The following is a 19620-nucleotide window of genomic DNA, read 5'->3' as shown; positions in this document are numbered from 1 at the left end:
AGGGGGAAATCGAGTGAGGGTACGCTGACTTGACGGCACCAGTGTCACCTCACTGGTCAACCTCGGGTGGTCAATCAGTTTGAACTTGTCACAGTTGCCTCCCCTGCTTGGATATTCTTTGCCGCTAAGTTTGATGTCTGGAACTCCATCCCACAGTCCCTCCGCATCGCCCCCTCCCTTGCCTCCCCATCTCAGGACCCTCCTCTTTGACCGTGCCTTCGGTCACTCTCCTACCCCTACCCTCCATCCTCCCGATCGCAACCACCAGCTCGTCTGCGGATCCCTGACTGTCCAGCACCTTGGGACGTCATCTTGACGTGAAAGGCGCTGTGTAACTGTAATTTGTTGTTGTTTTGTTGGCTTGTTTCAAAAACTATTTACAATTCTGGAAATGTCAAGGCTGCATCCCACTGGATTCAGTCTCCAACCAGGAGACCAGCAGCAAAGCAAATCTCTGAAGTCACACTGGCATTAGCAGAGGATATTATGTACATACTTTGTAATCTCCGTTGATTTCCTTCTTCCACAGGTAATTCTGTAACACCACACAAACACATCTATTCCTTCCTGTTTTGAGGAATTCAAAGAACATGATGTAGAATAAAGATGTTTTGCTCTGAAATAATAATAAATTAGATCTGCATTTGATACAATGCCTTTGAGGTATCTTGAAGCACTTCAGACGATTCACTTGGAAAGCCTCGGCTAATGTACTAGCCAACACAGTAATGTCCCACAAACAGCCATAAAATTTCACCCACAAATATAAGGTCAATTCACTTTACAGTGTGCATTGGAATATCAGCCTAAAGTGTGAGCTCAAAGCCCCAACTGGACTTGAACCCACAACCTTCTGCCTGAGAGGAGAGAGTGGTTACCAACTGAGCCAGGCTGACGCTTTTCATAATACATGATCTGGAACATTTGGAACATATTCCATAATTATTAGACAACTCTGTAAATACAGGTAACAAATACAGTGCCCAATCTCTGCAAGCTATCAATTAACAGTCCCTCATTTACAGAATCTGTCATCTATCTTGCGAATAACAGTTGAATTGGATTGAAAACTTTCTCCAATTCACCATTTGTCCCGACAGACTAATCATTAGCGGATTCACTGCATTTTGGCACCTTCATGGAAATCACAGCTATTTACTTACCTACATACAAACAAATTCCGAAAGAGCATTCAGAACATATGTCCATCCAGCATGATCCAATATTAAAAACTTGCATTTGATATATTGCCTTATAGCAAAATGTCTCAAAGTGCTTCATTTTGCTTGTTTGTTTAGTGTGGTGATTGTGTATTTCTAAGTGAACGCACAACAACGTCCCACAAACGGCAAGGAGGTGAATGACCAATTTAAACCGGGGGGTTTATTGGGACTTTCGGTTTTTGAAGAGCGGGTGTCTGACACATGCGGAAACCCATCACCGTTGCTTAAGAGTACCCAAACCAAGCTGAGAATTCCATGCATCTCACCTACACGTGGGAAGTCCAGAGATAGATGAATGGAAAAAGACCATTACCAATTGAGCCAAACTGACACCAAGATCCAATGCGACACATTCAGAACCATCATCGATCACAAGTGTTATAAAAGTATAAAAGTAATAAAGTGCAACTCAGACCAACTCCTATTTCATTGCATTTGGGAAGCCACAAGAAATTACCTTTTAACATTGTGCAAAGTCAACAATGGTAACGCACCTCATTGAAATTGGTACAAATCTAAAAATTCAGAATCTACCAAGTTTTATTTTTATAACGTTGCCATTTCTTGTGGCAATACTGAAGAATTCAGAGCTGGGTGTAAGACAGAACCACTCATAATAGCCTTAGCCTGCCGCCAAGCTCCACTGACTGCACTTTTATTTCAGGTGTTAGTGTGTGTGGTAAAATGCTACAAATGTAAATAAATAAATCTCCAGTTCGCATTAACGTTGTTTAACTGACTCGCTGGACTCCGGTCTGGTAACAGACTGCAGAGTTTATTGACTTTGCTGCAAAATATATTTTGATTGCTCTGATGCAGTTAGTTTTAAGCTCTGTAAATTGACAGGCTTGACCATACAGTGTGCGAGCAACACAGTCACACTCATTTATCCCCATCTCAATGTTTGCGGACGCTTAAGCACGGGAGACGGGAATTGCAAAGAGGGTTATGTGAAACGTCTGAGACTAACATTTAAATGCTGTGTGTTCACTATTTGCTCTGAATGTTGCTTTGCAAACCTGACGAATTTTTGATCACTTATTCCAAGTAGGTTGTTGGAAGCATTGATCAGGATTTTGGTGGTGGCGGGGGGGGGGGGGAGAGGTGGGGGTGGGGGCTGTCTGCTGGCCCTGCGGTTGATGTGTCACCAGTCCATTTGATTTCATCAACTGATGGGTTTGCCCAAAACACACACTCACTACACTTTTCCTGAAACATCTCGTGAAGTGCTTTGAGATGTCCTCCCATTATATCAATTGCTAGGATCATTATCATAAGTAAGACTGAGGTTCTGCCTTCATTTCAGCCGTGCTGCTTGACAGAGTTTGAAGATCCAAATTCATCCAGATTTCAGTATTTTTCCCGGTTCCACATCCCTGTTCAATGAAACCTCCTTCCATTGCAGATTTGTTTCATAAAAGGTAATGTTGCATTATTTTACAGGGCCTGATCTGTGCTGAGAAAAATCCCTGCGAACATTTTTTGATACGTAAAGGAGATCAAGAGTCTGAACCTGAATTCAAATGTCTCCTCCGAGCCCTAATGGCTCGGGCACTTTGCTGTACATCTGTTTAACGCAGCCTCTAACTGTTCCGAAGGAGAAGCCAACAATACATCACGTTAGGCTCAGAAATCAATCTCTTCACAAAAAAAAACGGAGGCCAGATTGTCACAGTGCTGTAGTGTTGCTGACAATGCAGTCCACAGCCACTCATCTGATTTGAACCTGATTAAAATACAGCAAGGCAATGGAAAAGCTTTTGAAGCCACAAGACCTCACCGCCACAATTTTTTCTAAACTGTGCGAGTTAAAATAACGAGCCCGTGTGAAACCCCCAGCTCCCCCCCGCACGCCCCCCACCATCAAAAAAAAGGAAAACAAACGAGACAGTTTCGTTTCAAAAGGGATCAAATGATAGAAACCGCCTGCGATTTACGGGCGGTTTGGTCGGTCGTCTAACTTCACTTTGACACGAAGATGGGAACGTTCACTCACATTAACAGGCGTTGCTTTGTGGGGGGCTGGGTGGGGCGGGTGGGGGGGCTACTGCTGTCTTAGTGTGAAGCTGATGCCACTTGGCAATGGGGTGAATGAACATGAAGGATCATAGAATATTATATACAGAAGAAGGTAATTTGGGCCATCGTGCCTGTGCCAGCTCTTTGAAAGAGACATCCAATTAGTCCCACTCCCCCGCTCTTACCCCCCCCGCCGCCCTCCAAATTTTGGTATATTGGGAAGTATTGTTTACAATGTAATATTTGCGCTGGATTGATAGCGTCATATCCCGTCAAAGTATCTGGGAGTGCTTCACACCACGAGTTACTTTGAGGTGCACAGTGGCTAATCTGGGGCAGTACCGCTGAGCGAACGGACAAGTGCACTAAATCTAGTGCGGCTGCTATTAATTAAAGGAATGCGTTTGCTTGGGCATATTCTGTTGGGCGCAGCAGAACTTAAACACGAGGCCGGCCTCTCGTCTTTAAAAATCTAAATATAGAATCATAGAATTATACAGTAAAGGAGGAGGCCATTCGGTCCCATTGTGTCTGTGCTGGCTCTTTGAAAAGAGCTTTTCCAAATCAATCCCATTCCCCTGCTTCTCCCCATAAGCCCTGCAAACTTGTCCTCCCCAAATAATTATCGAAACTATAATAATTCTATACATATACACACACAGCAAAAAATTAATGTTTTGGAATGTCCCCCGACAGAAACGTACAATTGTGCCGTTTGTGTTCTCAGAGAGAAGGGAAGTCACAAAGAGACCATAGGACCAGGAGAAGGCCATTCAGCTCCTCGAGCCTGTTCTGCCATTCTAGTACATCATGGCTGATCTGTACCTCAGCTGAAATTACCCACCTTTGCCCCATATCCCTTGATCCCCTGACCTAACAAAAATCTATCCACCTCAGTCTTGAAAATGTGAATGGATCCAGCCATTTGGGGGAGAGAGGTCCAGATTTCCACTACCCTTTGGATGAAAAAATGCTTCTTGATTTCACTCCTAAATGGCCTTGCTCTAATTTAAAATGATGTCCCCTTGTTCTGGATCCCCCCCCCACCATTCTCTGTAGCTACCCTATCAAAACCATTTGTTATTTTAAACACAATAAACCACGACTGAGCCACTGCTCCGTCCGAAGCTTGATTTTACTTTTAGAAAAACACTTTCCCATTGTCTAAGACAGAACAAGAAAGCTTTAATGGCTAAACTCAATACTCCTGACTCAGCTAGTTCATGTTTTTTGCCCTCCACCACAAAGCCAGCCACAGGACCAACAGTTCTTTTGTGCACTTTTTATGCGGTCGGCTAAATTTGACTCGCAGTGTTTTTAGTGCAACCAGTGAGAGACACTGGTGTAATTGGAACATTGTGCCATTATCATTCTGCACATGAAAGCTTACAGCGGCAGACAGGTACCAAACATACTCTGCTAAAGTGGGTGGGGGGGGGGAAGAGAGAGAGAGACGAGAATTGAGTGTTATTGTTCATCTGACAATCCACAAGCCTTTTAATACCATCTATTACCATTGGAATCACGGAGGAATTAAACATAAAAACTTTTATGCAAGAGACTGGTTCTCAATCCAACACAACAGGGCTTCATAGACTGTTACCACCAAAGAATGCGTACTGCGAGATGATCCCAGACAGTTAAACAGCTTGCTGGTGCCATCCACAAATATTTTTCTGACAGCAAAAACGTTACACCATTTGCTGAAACTGCCATTGCATTTGGTACTGAGCTATTAGTATCCTGTAAAGCGCTTTGAGACGTCTCAAGGACGTGATAAGACTCTGTATCAAATGCAAGGATTATTATAATTACCAAAATGTGTTTTTTACATAGTTCACACAAAAAGGCTGATAACATTTTTTTAAAAAGTATATGGAAGAGGCAGAAGGGGGAAAGGGAGAGGGGGGTTTAGGGAGAAGTGATTGGGGGAAAGGGAGAGGAGGTTTACACCTCTGCCAATTAGGGTTAGTGTTTGCAAGAGCCTCCGATGATGATTTGAGCCCAGAGATTGTTCCTTATGTACCATGCAATCTTTTGTGCAATGATTTGTATTCCATTTATTCATGGTTTACAGAGTTGCACAGCATGAAAATCAGCCTGTTCCGTCCTGTGTTTAAACTCCACCCAAGCCCCTAGTCCTATTCCCCTTACCTACCCTGCCTTGCCTCTTACCTCGTGTGTGCAACAAGGGAAAGAATGGCATTTTAATGACATGGGCAGCTGGAGGAACCCAATGACACTAAATTGCACCACCCTGTCGTGCCAAAGAGGCGCATTTGTACCCACATGACATTTCCAATCTCAGCTGCAGCTCCTCTGCCTGTTACAGATCAGCCTCATCAAACTCCACTAATTAGCAGCCACGGCCATAATGGAAATAAATAATAACAACAATCCTTGTAGTTGATACAGCGCCTCATCGCGTCTTCGAGACGTCTCAAAGCGCTTCACAGGATATACGGTAACGTGAGTGGACGGCGTATGTTTTGTGGGCGCAAAATTAGGAATCGCAAATCTGGCAACCAAATGTACTCATAATGACTGCTGCCAGCAGCCTCAGCATGAGGCATCGACGCGTTGCTTAAGCTGTCTTTCCCGATAGCCAATCAACCCTACCAGCTTGGCTCGGATGTGAACTCGGGTCCCAGATATGAAGGAACAATACGCGAACCTTCTGTGCCACCCAGAACCCAATCTGAAGTGGGCTCATCTCAGGTCTCGCTCCTTATTTAAGTCTGGTTCCAATTGACTGGCAGGAATTTACAGGCAAGTTTTTCAAAACAAATTTAAATTAAAAACAGGGAACCTACCCAACCACACTCCTCCCCGCCCGCCCGCCCCCCCACCACCACCACCCCACCCCATCCACGCCCACCCACACACTTGCATTTCATGCGGCATCTTATGAAAAAGGAGTCAGAAGGTCTTCTCAAAAGTACTTCAGTTTTTCCATAAAGTGTAGTGTGCGTGTATTTGTTGGCAAATGCGGGAGCAAATTTGCACACAGCAGCGGCCCACAGACAGCCACAAGGTTAATGACCACTTCTGCTGCCTGAACTATTGTTGGGCAGGAGGACGTCAGGAGGGGGGGGGGGGGGGGAAAGTCCCTTCTCTCTTTGAAAAGAACCACGGGATCTCTAACACCCACCTAAAAAGGCAGACAAAATGTGGGTTTAACATTTTCTGCAAAGGACGGCACCTCTGACAATGCAGCGCTACCCCTCACACCCCCTCCTCCCAGCAGTGCACTGGACTATCAGCTTGGATTATGGAACTCAAAAGGTCTCCACGAACCCAGAACCTTCTGACTCGAGAGGCGTGAGTGAGCCAGGCTGACACCTATAATAATAATAATACTTGCATTTTGATATAGCGCTTTTCACGTCAGGAGGACGTCCCAAAGCGCTTCACAGAACACACTGTAAAGTGAATTGACTGTATATTTGTGGGCGAACGCGGCAGCCAATTGCGCACAGCAATGTCCCACAAACAGTCGTAGATTGAAAATGACCAATTTATTATTGTTTTGTTTTTTTGGAGGGATTATTATTAGGCTCTGTGTGGAGTAAGGAAACTTGCCCAAGGTTTCGCCCTCTGCCTGGGATTGAACTCAGGTCTCTCACTTGCAAAGCGAGTGCTCTAACCACTGAGCCACAGGACTCCCCTGTAGCTGTCCTGCACTGCTCGTGAGCCGAGGTACAGTGAATGAAAGAAAATGAAGTGCAGAGGGTGAACAGAGGTGTACTTTGCCTGCGGGCACGTTACAAATATATGCTCACACATGTGCAAGTGGCAGTCGAGCGTAGGGCATGATACTAATATTGTGCCTTTGTCCCGATTCCCAATACCAGGGCCAGCCATTACAAATGCAAGTTCTGTTTCTACCTCCGATGTAGTTAATTAACGATAGAAGCACAAACTGTGTGGAACTGCTGCTTATTCGGTTTGTAAATGATTAATAAGAAAGCAGCATTTCAAGCCCTCTCGGTATTCTTTGTAATTCTGTGGTGTTTCAGTTCAACAGTCAATGATGGAATCCAGAGGTACATTTTCCCAGGGAGGGCCTTTATGGATTTACTACCAGGTAAGAATGCCGTAAATTTGCCTACAAAATACATTTACAGTCACACACAGTTTACACTAAATCCTGTGAAGCACTTTGAGACATCCTCCCAGCATGAAAGGTTTGGTATTAAATGCAAGCGTCATTATTAATCATTAATTTCTATCCCACGTAATTGTTTTCCCCAAACTGGCACAAACGGAATCTATGCACGCATTCTAAAGAATAATAATAATAATCCTTGCACTTGTTATAGCTCCTTATCGTGTCATCCAGACATCTCAAAAGCGCTTCACAGGATATACCAATGTGACTCCAAGTCCCCACGTGGGGTTTGAACCCACAATCTTCTGACTCAGAGGTGAGAGCGCTTCCACTGAGCCAGGCTACATATCCACTGAAAGTGGCTATTTTGCTCAGTTATCCACAACATATTAGCAATACGCGTCCACCTGAGCATCAAGCATTTTGCTAGAAGACTTCAATATAAATTTCAAACATTAAGAATTTTGGCCTGTGGGCGAGAGCAAGTCCTGACTATGACAACCAGCTGCCTGACAGCAAGAACCTGGCAAAATAAAACAAAATAAAATAAGGTAACTAAATCGACAATACGTTTGCCCGTCTCCCACCCCGACACAGATACTCAGGTTTAGGGGGGAAACTGGAACTCTGGCCCAGTATTATGCCGGGAGGAAGAGAATTAAGGTCCTAGACTGGCTAGTACCAATAAATCACTTCTGGCTGCTTCAAAATCCTCTGCAACAACACAAATATTATCAGGACCAAAATAAAGGCCAAGTAAAAGCTGTGGACTAACCTGATTACTTATCATCTTATTTTCAGTTCCTGTGTGGCCTAAAATGCACTGATTGTGCTCACTAGTCAAAATTTCTACAGGAACCACCCACCCCCACTGTCCTATGCAGATCATAAATAATCATCCTTGCATTTGGCAGAGTGCCTTTCACGGCAGGACACAGGAACACAAATAGAGGCTCGAGCCTGTTCTGCCATCCTATTAGACCATGGCTGATCCGCACCTCAACTCCTTTGCTCCATATCTCCTGATACCCTATCAGGGATACCCTAAAAGCTATCAAGCTCAGTCTCGAAAATTTTAATTGATCCAGCATCCACAGCCTTTTGCAGGGCGTGGTGTGGAGGGCGGGGGAAGAGTGTTCCAGAGTTCCACTGCCCTGTGTGCTAAGCGCTCCGAGACATTGCCCCATGTGAAGAGTGCTATATAAATGCAAGTTGTGGTGTTGGTGGTCGAAAAGGACAATGTCTCGCAGGATTCACTGCAAAATGTAGTGACTGTATTTGTAGATGAGTGCAGTAGCCAAGATTTAGAGGATGATTTGCCAGCACTGAATACCTGAAGAGCAGTGGTCCTTTCAGAGGTCAAGACCAAAGGCTCATACCCTTTTTTTTAATATAGATATATGCATGAAAATATTTTTAAAAATCTCTTCTGGCAGCAAATCTAAAGCATACAAGGTATTTATGAAAAGCCCTGAAAAAAAAGTTGAGGCGCCACATTTCAAAACAATTCTATGAAACATAATGGCATTGGGTGACAGCTCTTTTATATTTATGAAATACTGCTGTGTTCAGAGCCAGCCATTCTCTTGTAAAGTCGATGCACTATTGAAATACATTCAAGCACATAAACACGTGGGAAATAAAGGATGGAAGGGTCACAGTAGTTTGAAAATGTGAAAGTGGACATCGTCAACTCTGGTGCTTAAGACTACAGTACTCTTCTCAAACTTGTAATAATAATAATCTTTGTGTTTGACAAAGTGCCTTATCACGTCTTCGAGACATTTCACTGAATATATTGTAAAGTGAATTGACTGCATATTTTGTGAGCGAAACATGACAGCCAATTGCGCATAGCAGTGTCCCACAAACAGTCGTGGATTGAATGACCAAATTATTTTTTTAAGGGATTATTATCCCCGGAAAGGCCGCCAATCGACTAACGACCAGGTTCCCACTAATTGCAAGGTAAACAGAGGCATGTGTGTGTGGAGTAAGGAATCCTGCCTGTCGTTTCAACCTTCCCAGGGATCGAGCCCAGGTCCTCTCACTTGCTAAGCGAGTCCTTTAACCACTGCGCTACAGAACTCCATTGTACCAATATTTGCAGTCATAGCTCTTAACCCAACCAAGGAACTGCCCACAGCCAAAGTCCAACTGAAAGCTCTGACTCTGCTTAACATTTTACTGGACGTGCAAGCTGACTGCTCGGAAAATATTTATTCAGATCCAATAAAGCACGAAATAATTCATACCGCCGTGCATGAAAATGCGCGTTTTTCTATTAACGGCTCGGATTCTTTTTATTAACCTTGTTTTACAAGGTTCTTGCACAATGCAGATTCCATAAAGTGCTGTAACCTTAACAAAAGCTCCAGTTATATTAAAAAAATATTTATTCACAGCACATCAGACTTAAATGCTTGAGGGTAAATCGATGGTCTCGGCTTATCAGTACCCACCCAGGTGCCTCAAGTAACTCACTGCCACAAATTATGCATTTCTGCAATCATGTTTCTTGTGAAACTAATTTTTACAGTCATAATAAAAAGCAATTAAAGCATTTTAAAAAATGACAGAACACTGACAAAAATTCTGTGGTGTGCAGGAAGTTGCAAATGTCTTCACAAGTTGACGCGGAAGGAAGAAAAGACCATGGCGGAGTGGCTAACAGGATTATAAACAAAGCTTTGAAAATATAAAGTAGCGCGGAAAGAAAAAAAACTTTTGGAACCTTTCTGATACTAAAGGAGGATTTGAGCATCGAGATAAGGAACAAACTGAGATTGGAATTTAGGTTAATTCTGAGTGTATCTAAAATGAAGACCGCATAAGCCTGCAATTTCTGTTGTTGTAAGCAGAAAATTGTCAAAAAAAACTCAAGAGCTATATACTGTCTCTCTCCGTGTATATACAGTCAAATCACTTCACAGTATATTTTGTGAAGTGCTTTGAGACATCGCAAAATGTGATAAGGCGCTGTATCAAATGCAAGTGTTGTTATTATATAAATTATGTGTATAATGTACACATTCGCACACACGCAGATTAAAATCTCTTCTCCCTCCATTCAATTAAACAGGCTCACTAAATTAGTAGTGACACCAGCAAAGAATGACACCTGCAATCTACCCACCTTTGCGAGATAGATTTCCTGCTCTGCATATTGGGGGTTGGGGGGGGGGGGGGGGGGAGCAGCACGAGGGGAAAAGAAAAGGGGAAAAAAAGGGGGAAATGGGGAAAAGCGTGAAGGGCAAAACAGGGTAAGATTACGATCAGAAAATTGGTTTAAAATGTTGAGAACGGTAAAGGCTGGCAACCACAGAGACCGCACTCACTGGGCTCAGCTTGTAGAAATTCTGCTTAAAATGGAGTCACGTACAACTAACTCTGTGCTGAGACCTGGAGCTGAAATAAATGTCTCAGCGTTCAACACCAACCATCTGCTGCTGCAAGCTCCAGATTTATGCTCCAGCCAATATCGTGAACTTAAGAAGGGGGGAGGGAGGAGGGGGGGTGGGGGTGGAGAGCTGCCAGATTCACAACTCCCCCCTGCCCTCTCGTCATCACTTTGTCCTCCCTCACACACTTTACTCCCAGCGAAACTGGAGCGGCAAATTAAAAGAAATTCTCTCTCTCCACAAAAATATGGATATTTCAGTGAAAGTTGATTTAGAGAGGAAGTATAAAGGCTGACCCAGGATGTGGTGGGAAATCACTGCAACAGCCTGTCGACCGGTAGTTCGAGTCCTGTAGGGTATTGGTTAGAGCACTCACCTCGCAGGCGAGAGGTCCTGGGTTCGATTCCCAGGCAGGGCAAAACCTGAGGCAAGTTTCCTTACTCCACTCTGTTTACCGAGCAAAAGTAGGAACCCGGATGATAGTCGATTGGCGGATCGCTTTCTCGGGGCAATAGTCCCTTCAAAAAAAAAATTTGGTCACTCAATCCAGGACCTGTTTGTGGGACACTGCTGCCGCGGTTCGCCCACAAAATATAAAGTCAATTCACGTTACAGTATATCCTGCTTATCAACAACATAAGGCACTCTATCAAATGCCTGGAATATTATTATTATTATTATAACCAGTTGCACGGGGGCTGGATCATTTGGCATCATTAAAGCCAGGTTCCTGCAGTGTGATCACAAAGAACATCAGTGTTAAACCCAATCCTGTCTTTGTCCAATGTCCACCAGCAGGAGGATCTCTGAACGGTCAGCAACAACAGCAGCAACAAATGACACCGGTACAGCGCATTCCACGTTGGGAGGACATTCCAACGGGCCGGACAGTCAGGGATTTGGACCCAGCTCCTCGGGACGTGAAAGGCGCGATCCAAATGTCATTTTGAGTTGTGTTTTGTACTTGGACTGGCATCGGGAGAGGGCAAAAAAAAAAAAATGACTCTCCCTTTCTTAACTACCACGATCTGAAAGATCAGCTAACTCGATACAAAGCAATCAACCCGGAGACCTCTCTGATCTGTACAGCTAAGCTACTCACCGGATAAAGTTGCTGAGCCATCAAGAAGCTGCAACACATTATCTGACAGAAGTTCTATTGCGGGATATCAGCGAGTTAGCAATTCAAACCCAATCCTCCCTGGTTCCACCACCACACGACGCGAAAACCTGCTGAGTCACCAGTGGCTGCTCGGAATAACATAATTTATTGACGTTGCACACATCAAGCTACAACCGTAATTACAACGTATCAGAAAGCATTCAGAAATCCTCGGCCCGTTCACAAGAGAGATACCGTATGTTTTGCCCAGCACAGCGCGAACACGAATAATCAATCTTCATATTGTTTCGAAGTCTGCGGTCATTGAAATGGTATCCGAAATGTGCGCTGCGGCCTGTTAAATGCAATTTTGTATTGGAATGCAATGTGTAAATTCATGTCATTTTGTTGCTGCCGTTGTTAAATATTTACACGGGCGAATTCGGTTGACTGACGCCTACCTAAGTCGGTTTCATTTCGGCGAGAAGGTGTCACAGCTTTCTTCCCAGCTGAACTTTCCTGCTGTGTCAAGTTCTTTGTGAGGTGCAAGTCGGAGCCTCGCGGAGAGAGGGGACTAGGAGGCACATCAGGTGGGTTAGGCCAGGCAGCAGGAGGAATGGGGGAAAAAAAAGACCACCCATTGGGAAAAAGCCTAAAGCACTCAAGGCTGGCTTTACACCAGCTGGGTGCATATGCCATTAACATCTGCTAATGTTCCACCACGCAACTTCCCCCACCTTTCCACTTTCCACGTACGGACACGAATAAAGGAGGGTTTAACAAAAAAAAAAGGAGCGCAATGAAAAACGGCGTCCATTCGAAGTTGGAACCAGGCAAACGCTGAATAGGACTCGATTGGAATTGGAGCCCAATTAGAGTCCATTCATCTCTGAAAGAATAGTTCTCATCCCCCCCCCACCCCCACCTCCACACCCCCACACAACTGCATGTGGTTCCAGCCAGATATGCCACAGTGTTATTTGCAGATTTTCTCCAGAAACAATTCCAGGGGAAAAAAAAAATTCAAAGCGCCACTTAAGTAAAAACAAGATTCTTTTCTTCTCTCCAAAGCTTCCTCTGTGGAGAGCTGATGTAATGATATCCAGACACATGTACCGCGCGGGGACGTGTGAGGAATGATGCACTACAGTTCAGTTCCTGGGACATTTACATACTCAGTCAGTGGGAGTATTAAAGGAACAATTTGTTCCTGCATCTCTGCACGACTTTCAGAACAATGGGCTTACTTTAATACCAACAGCATTCAAATTTACCTCCCCCCCACCACCACCCCCACCCTCAAAAGAGGAAACACACAAACATGGAAACTTAGAATAAATAAATAACAAGGCAACGTTCCCTTATCATCAATTGCACCACGCACACAGAGAAACAAACACCTGTGAATTTCTAAAGCCATTGGCAACTCGATCCGTCTCAACTCAGTTTCTACCCAAGACGCTGCCCCACGTGAAGGGTGCTATACAAATGCAAGTTGGTACTGTTATACTCAGTTTACCTAGCAGTAAATAGGAACCTGGCTGTCAGTTGATTGGCGGATCGCTTTCTGGGGGGTAATAATCTTCTAAAATAATAATATCACCGAATTCACGCCTGTTTGTGGGACACTGCTGTGCGCAATGGGCTGCTGCGTTTTGCCCACATAATATTCAGTCAATCCATTTGACAGTATATTCTGGGAAGTGCTTTGAGACTTCTCTATGACATAATAGGGCACTATATCAAATGCAAGGATTATTACCCTCTTACTGCTTTGAAATTCATTTTCTCACTTTTCTGATATTACAACTGATATACCGTTGCCTAAATTAAATTAAAAAAGGATTTTCTGCCATAGTTTCTCTGCAACTGGCCAGATGCAGGAGACTCTCTCACACTTATCAGTTTGGCAACTGCCCGACTGAATGGACTCACACCACAACATCTGAGGACACTGCAAGTCAAAGCATCTATACCTTAGGGGTTAGAGCACTCGTCTAGCAAGTGGGAGGACTTGGCTTCCATTCCCCAGCAGGGAGAAACGTTAGACAAGTTTCCTTACTCCAAACTTCTCTGGTTACCGAGCAGTTAGTAGGAACCCAGTTCTTAGTCGATTGGCGGATCGCTTTTCCAGGCTCAATAATCCCTTCAAAAAAAAAATAATAATTTGGTCCCGTCGAGAGATTGGCTTTGGACGTTGGATATTCCGTTAAATAAATACAAACAAACATTTTGCTTCCTCTATGAATGCTGCCCCCTGGTATACATTTTTCCACCCTCAGTCAGGAAGCCAGTACAGTCTAGACCACAGACTTCACCACAGCCGATGTCGAACCCTGTTCTGCAGTCAATTTGGTTCATCTGGCAAAGCTGGTGCACATACTGTTCTCAGAGTTTAACATAATAAAATTCAGATTTTTACTTAACAAAACTGATTGATCTTGACTGCGATGGAAGCATGCAAAAAGGGCTCAACTTTACACTGGGTATATTCAATTGAACAGACTAAATTGCTGATTATGGATAGCAAATGTTTACGTGTTAAAGTGCGATCCCTCAACACCCAAACGCATCCTCCAGCTGGTCAACATTCTGATGATAATAATAATCCTTGCATTTGATATAGCGCCTCATCACGCCTCAAAGCGCATCGCAGCATATACTGTAAAGTGAATGAACTGTATATTTTGTGGGCAAAACCCGGCAGCCGATTGGCACAGTTTTATATCATTCCACCACGATCAATCGATTCCCCCATTTCAGTGTTTCACAAAAAGGCCAAACGCCTCGAAACTAAAACGTTTTTCCAATTATACTCCGGAGTGTGCTGCTGAGAATTAAAAATGAAATAAAAAATGTACATTTGCTGCTTTAAACAAAGCCATCTACTGAATTTTCCTCTCCCCCCACCCACCACCACCCCTCTCAACAACAAAACACACTGAACAAATCCGAGCTGAAGAAAAACACAGCGTATGGAGGAAGCTGCAGCTTAATTAATTTCCACTTCGATTTTCAGTTGGAACAGTTACTGGGCAAAACACCGGAATAAAATGAATATCCTGAAAAATCACCAACCAGCAGCAGACAAGAGATCTTTGCACACACACAATCAATGTGGAACTCAAGCTTTGCTTTTGCTAATAATGGCTGAAATGTCTCAACTCACATAACCCTTGTGTGTCATCGCTTTGCACAAATATTGTGGACTCTTTCAGATCCTGTGGTGGTGAGTGACCGTCAAGACATGTAACCTTCAGTAACCTACCTGGAAGCACTAAACGAACGCCACCATTCTGAACCTTTCTAATGTAATGCAAAGTACAGCAAGGACAAAATGAGAAGTCCAGCTGTGTTGCTGGTCGTTCCGATGCACCAGTTAAATTACAGATCAAAGGAAGATGGGGGGGGGGGGGGGAGGGGGCAGAGAGAGTGAGGGGGGTGGGAGTGGGCAGAGAGTGCGAGGGAGGGGGATGGAGGGAATGTAACATTCCATGTAACTGATTCTGCTGGAATTGATCCATTCGCTATGTACAGAGTATAGCTGCTTGGTTGAGTCGTGGGTGTGCGTGGAGGGTGGGGGGGGGGGGGGGGGGGGGGGAGAAAAGAGTGCAAACTACCAGTCCTTCCCCTCTTCTCCATCCCACCACAACCCCCATCCCCCGCACACAATTAAGAGGTTCTGACAACACTAGTGTGAAGAACTGGTTAGTTAAGAAACAAAAGTCATCTGAAACCTAACGTGTGGGTCAACATTTCCCTGCATTGGCCACAATCCTTCCCAACCTTCACATGCTTTACTTTGCTGCAATAGCTTCAGATCTCCCCAACTACAACTGCAGCTTCCTATGTAGCTGTCTGCATGCACCAGCAACACTCTAGTCTATAGCACTCTCCAGGTCCGTGCTTTTATGCTATCGCTGCTAATTCCCCCAACCTGTTCAGGGTTCCCATCTTGTCAAGTTCTGCCAAACCTGACAGCACGGGGAGGGAATGAGGCGGTGGGGGAGAGAAGAGGGGGAGGCAAAGATATGGCCCCGAGTGACCAAAACGAGACGGCTTCTGGTGAGAGATGCCATTGGGATACTGCAAGGTTGCCGTTTGCAGGGTTTCACTGGAATATTTTTTTCTTGTTTCGGTTTGTCACGCATAATAAAACACCTTCTTGAAACAGCACGAAGCGAGCCAAGCCTTGCAGGTAAAGCTCAAAGCTTATAGGCTTGATCACTGCATTTTTAAGTCGATTCTCTCTCTCGCTCCCTTTCTTTCCCCTCTCCCCCACTGCCTCCCCCCCCCCCCCCACCCCCACGCACAGAAAAGTTGCATGTATAAATGATCACGCCAGAAGTGTCCTGTTGCTTGAATAGCTTCATTTGTTTTACTCTATGCCTCCCATAAAAGGGTTTGTGGTCAGTGTCACTGAAACACACTGAGAGGGGGGGGGTGGGTGTGGGTGAGAGGGAAGGTGGGTGTGGCTGGGGGTGGGGGGAGCACAGGGTGGGGGGTGTGTGTGTGGTTAGGGGAGGACTGTAGGGGGCTGGGGGAGAGGAGGGGGGGGGTGATTGGGAGAGACAAAGGCTGTGGGTGGGGGAGAAGAGGGGTGTGGGGAAAAAGGAGGGGGTGGGGAAAGAGGAAGTGGGTGGGGGAGAGGGAGAGGGAGAGACAGAGGAGGTGGGTGGGGAAGACAGGGTGGGTGTGGGGAGACAAAGTGGGTGGGTGTGTAGGGGGGGGTGGAGACAGAGTGGGTGGGTGGGGGGGGACACAGAGTGGGTGGGGGAGACAGAGTGGGTGGGTGGGGGGAGACAGAGTGGGTGGGTGGGGGGGGAGACAGAGTGGAAAGAGAAGCTCTGCATTGAATGGGAAGTCACCATTCAGAGACATGGCGTCTTTTAACTTTTATGTAATTGCAGTTTCAAAGCTGCAAAACGTAATAACATTGAGGAAATCGAGCTGAGCTGATGGGGAGCTGCAGCCTACGCCTCTCATATATAAATTTTTTTTTTTTTTGGGGGGGGGGGGAAGAGAGATTGAGAGAGAGAGAGAGAGAGAGAGAGAGAGATCCAGCTCAGTGAAATCTGCTACCCATTACAGGCAAGGAAGAGGGGGGAGAGGGGGAGTGTGTAAGAGAGGGAGAGAGAGAGAGAGAATTTGCAGTGTCTGGAGCTCTCTGGTCGCTATAACTAACCCAACCCTTTGACTTGTGGCATTTTTTTTCAACACAAAATACCTACTGGGATGGCACATTTCACCTTAAAAAATATCATTTGCATCTTGACTGTCAGCTGCCCTCAAACACACACACACACACACATATATATATATATATGCATTAATTAATTTAAAATCTGAATTAAAATTAAACCCTTAAGATTAAACCTTAAACCCTTTTTTTTAAAAAAAAATAACCCCTTCTCCTTTGCATTGGCTGCTGTGTGTGATTTTTTTTTGCGCCCACAGATTACAGTGATGTGCACTGACGTCTCACTGCCCTTAAAACATCATTTTTTTCTAAAAAAAAATGTAAAATATATTAAAAAAAACCTGCAAACTAACCTCCCTCTCCCATCCCTCTGCTGCTGTTGCTTTTTCCTCCCACGGATACAGTGCTCGCACTGACATCTCTCTGCTTTAGCTGTGCTGTCCTCAAACACATATATAAACACATATATATATATATATATATAATTTAAAATAGTCTAAAAAAAAACCCTGGAGAGAGAAACCCATTGCATTGTACCCTCCCTCCTCCTAGTCCTTCGCCTTTGCTGCTGTATTTCTCCCCCCTCCCACAGATAAAAGGCTCACACGAACATCTCCCTGCTCTTAAACTTAAAACATATACACACACACACACATATATATATATTATTCACATACATGGATAGAATTTTTTTTCAACCCCCCCCACCCCTGGAATCAGCCCATTTTAACGTCCTTTCTCCTATTGAAAAGCTGCTCATTTTTCTTTCCCCCAACAACAGATATAAGGTGATGCCCACACTGACATAGCTCTCTGTTCTAACTGCCCTTAAATAAATACACACACACATATATATAAAATGTATATATATATAATACACACATTGTATATACAATATATATACACACACATTGTATATACTAAATATATATACATACATTATGTACACACATACATTGTATATACTAAATATATATGTATACATTGTATATACTATATACACATACGTTATCTATACTATATATACATATACATTGTATATACTATATGTATATATATATATACATGGTATATATATCTAAGGGCAGCTGGAACAGAGGAGGAGGATTAAAAAGGGGTTCGTTTCTCTCCAGGATTATTTTTTATATAAAAAAAACCTATGTTGTATATTATATACCATAACGTGACACCAATAAATAAAAATAAATAAAAACCCTGGAGAGAGAACCCCCCCACTCACCCTCCCTTCCCCCCCTTTTGCTGCTGTGTATTTTTTCCCCCTTCCTATGGATGACAGTGACACTCACACACATGTCCCGTTCCCCCCCCCCGGGGTGGTGTGTGTGTGTGTGGGGAGGGGGTGTGGGGGGTGGTGAGTGTGTGTGTGGGGAGGGTGTGTGGGGGTGGTGAGTGTGTGTGGGTGTGTGTGTGTGTGGGGGGGTTGGTGTGGGGGTGTGTGTGTGTGGGGGGGTGGTGGTGGGGGGGGGTTGGTGTGTGTGGGGGGGTTTGTGTGTGGGGTGGTGGGGGGTTTGTGTGTGGGGTGGTGGGGGGTGGTGTGGGGGGTGTGTGTGTGGGGGGGTGGTGGTGGGGGGGGTTGGTGTGTGTGGGGGGTTTGTGTGTGGGGTGGTGGGGGGGTTGGTGTGGGGTGGGGTTGGTGTGGGGGGGTGGTGGTGGGGGGGTTTGTGTGTGTGGGGTGGTGGTGGGGGGGGGTTTGTGTGTGGGGTGGTGGTGGGGGGGGTGGTGGTGGTGTGGTGGTGGGGGGGGGGGTGGTGTGGGGGGGTTTGTGTGTGGGGTGGTGGGGGGGGTTGGTGTGGGGGGGTTTGTGTGTGGGGTGGTGGGGGGGGTTGGTGTGTGTGTGGGGTGGTGTGTGGGGGGGTTGGTGTGTGGGGTGGTGTGGGTGGTGTGGGGTGTGTGTGGGGTGGTGGTGTGGGGGGTGGTGGTGTGGGGGGGTGGTGTGTGGGGTGGTGTGTGGTGTGGAGGGTGGTGGTGTGTGGGGTGGTGGTGGGGGGGGTGGTGTGTGTGTGGGTTGGTGTGTGGGGGGGGGTTGGTGTGTGGGTGGTGGGGGTTGGTGTGTGGGGGGGGTGTGGGTGGTGTGTGGGGGGGGTGGGGGTGGTGTGTGGGGGGTGGTGGTGGGGGGTGTGTGTGGGGGGTGGTGTGGGGGGTTGGTGTGTGGGGGGGTGGTGTGGGTGGTGGGGGGTGTGTGTGGGGGGGGGGGGGGTTGGTGTGGGGGGTGAGCCCTTACCTGCTGCTGCTCCCCAGCCTCCCGATACAGTGTTGCAGCCGTCTCCCCCCGCACCGCGCATGCGCCGCGTCGCCCCGCCCCCCACACCGCACGCCCCGCCCCCCGCTCCGCCCCCAGCGCATGCGCACTGCTCCCTCGCTCCCTCCCCTCCCCTCCCCATGTCAAGGCACGTGTCGCTGTCAATTGGAGGGAAAGAGGGAGGAAAGGAGGGAGGAGGGAAGAGGGGAAGGAAAGAGGAGGGGGAAGAGGGGGAGGAAAGAGGAGGGGGAAGAGGGGAAGAATGGAGGAGGGAAGAGGGGAAGAAAGAAGAAAGGGGAAGGGG

At 45.8% G+C, this 19620-nt stretch overlaps 1 protein-coding gene across 1 annotated transcript in view; it reads right to left on the bottom strand.

Annotated features, from left to right (window-relative positions):
- ahdc1 (AT hook, DNA binding motif, containing 1) overlaps positions 1–19384 on the bottom strand; it is a 90284-nt gene extending 70900 nt beyond the window's left edge. The window contains exons 1-2 of the mRNA XM_042338847.1: positions 19299–19384; positions 17410–17498 (exon numbers count right to left, since the gene is read on the bottom strand). The gene's annotated coding sequence lies outside the window, so the exon portion shown is untranslated. The remainder of the gene's footprint in view (positions 1–17409; positions 17499–19298) is intronic.
- Between the last annotated feature and the right edge of the window lie 236 nt (positions 19385–19620).

Source organism: Callorhinchus milii, unplaced genomic scaffold, assembly GCF_018977255.1.
Source record: "Callorhinchus milii isolate IMCB2004 unplaced genomic scaffold, IMCB_Cmil_1.0 Scaffold10, whole genome shotgun sequence".
Lineage (NCBI taxonomy): Eukaryota > Metazoa > Chordata > Chondrichthyes > Chimaeriformes > Callorhinchidae > Callorhinchus > Callorhinchus milii.
The sequence above is the reverse complement of the archived record's forward strand: the minus strand, read 5'-3'. Positions and strand labels throughout refer to the sequence as shown.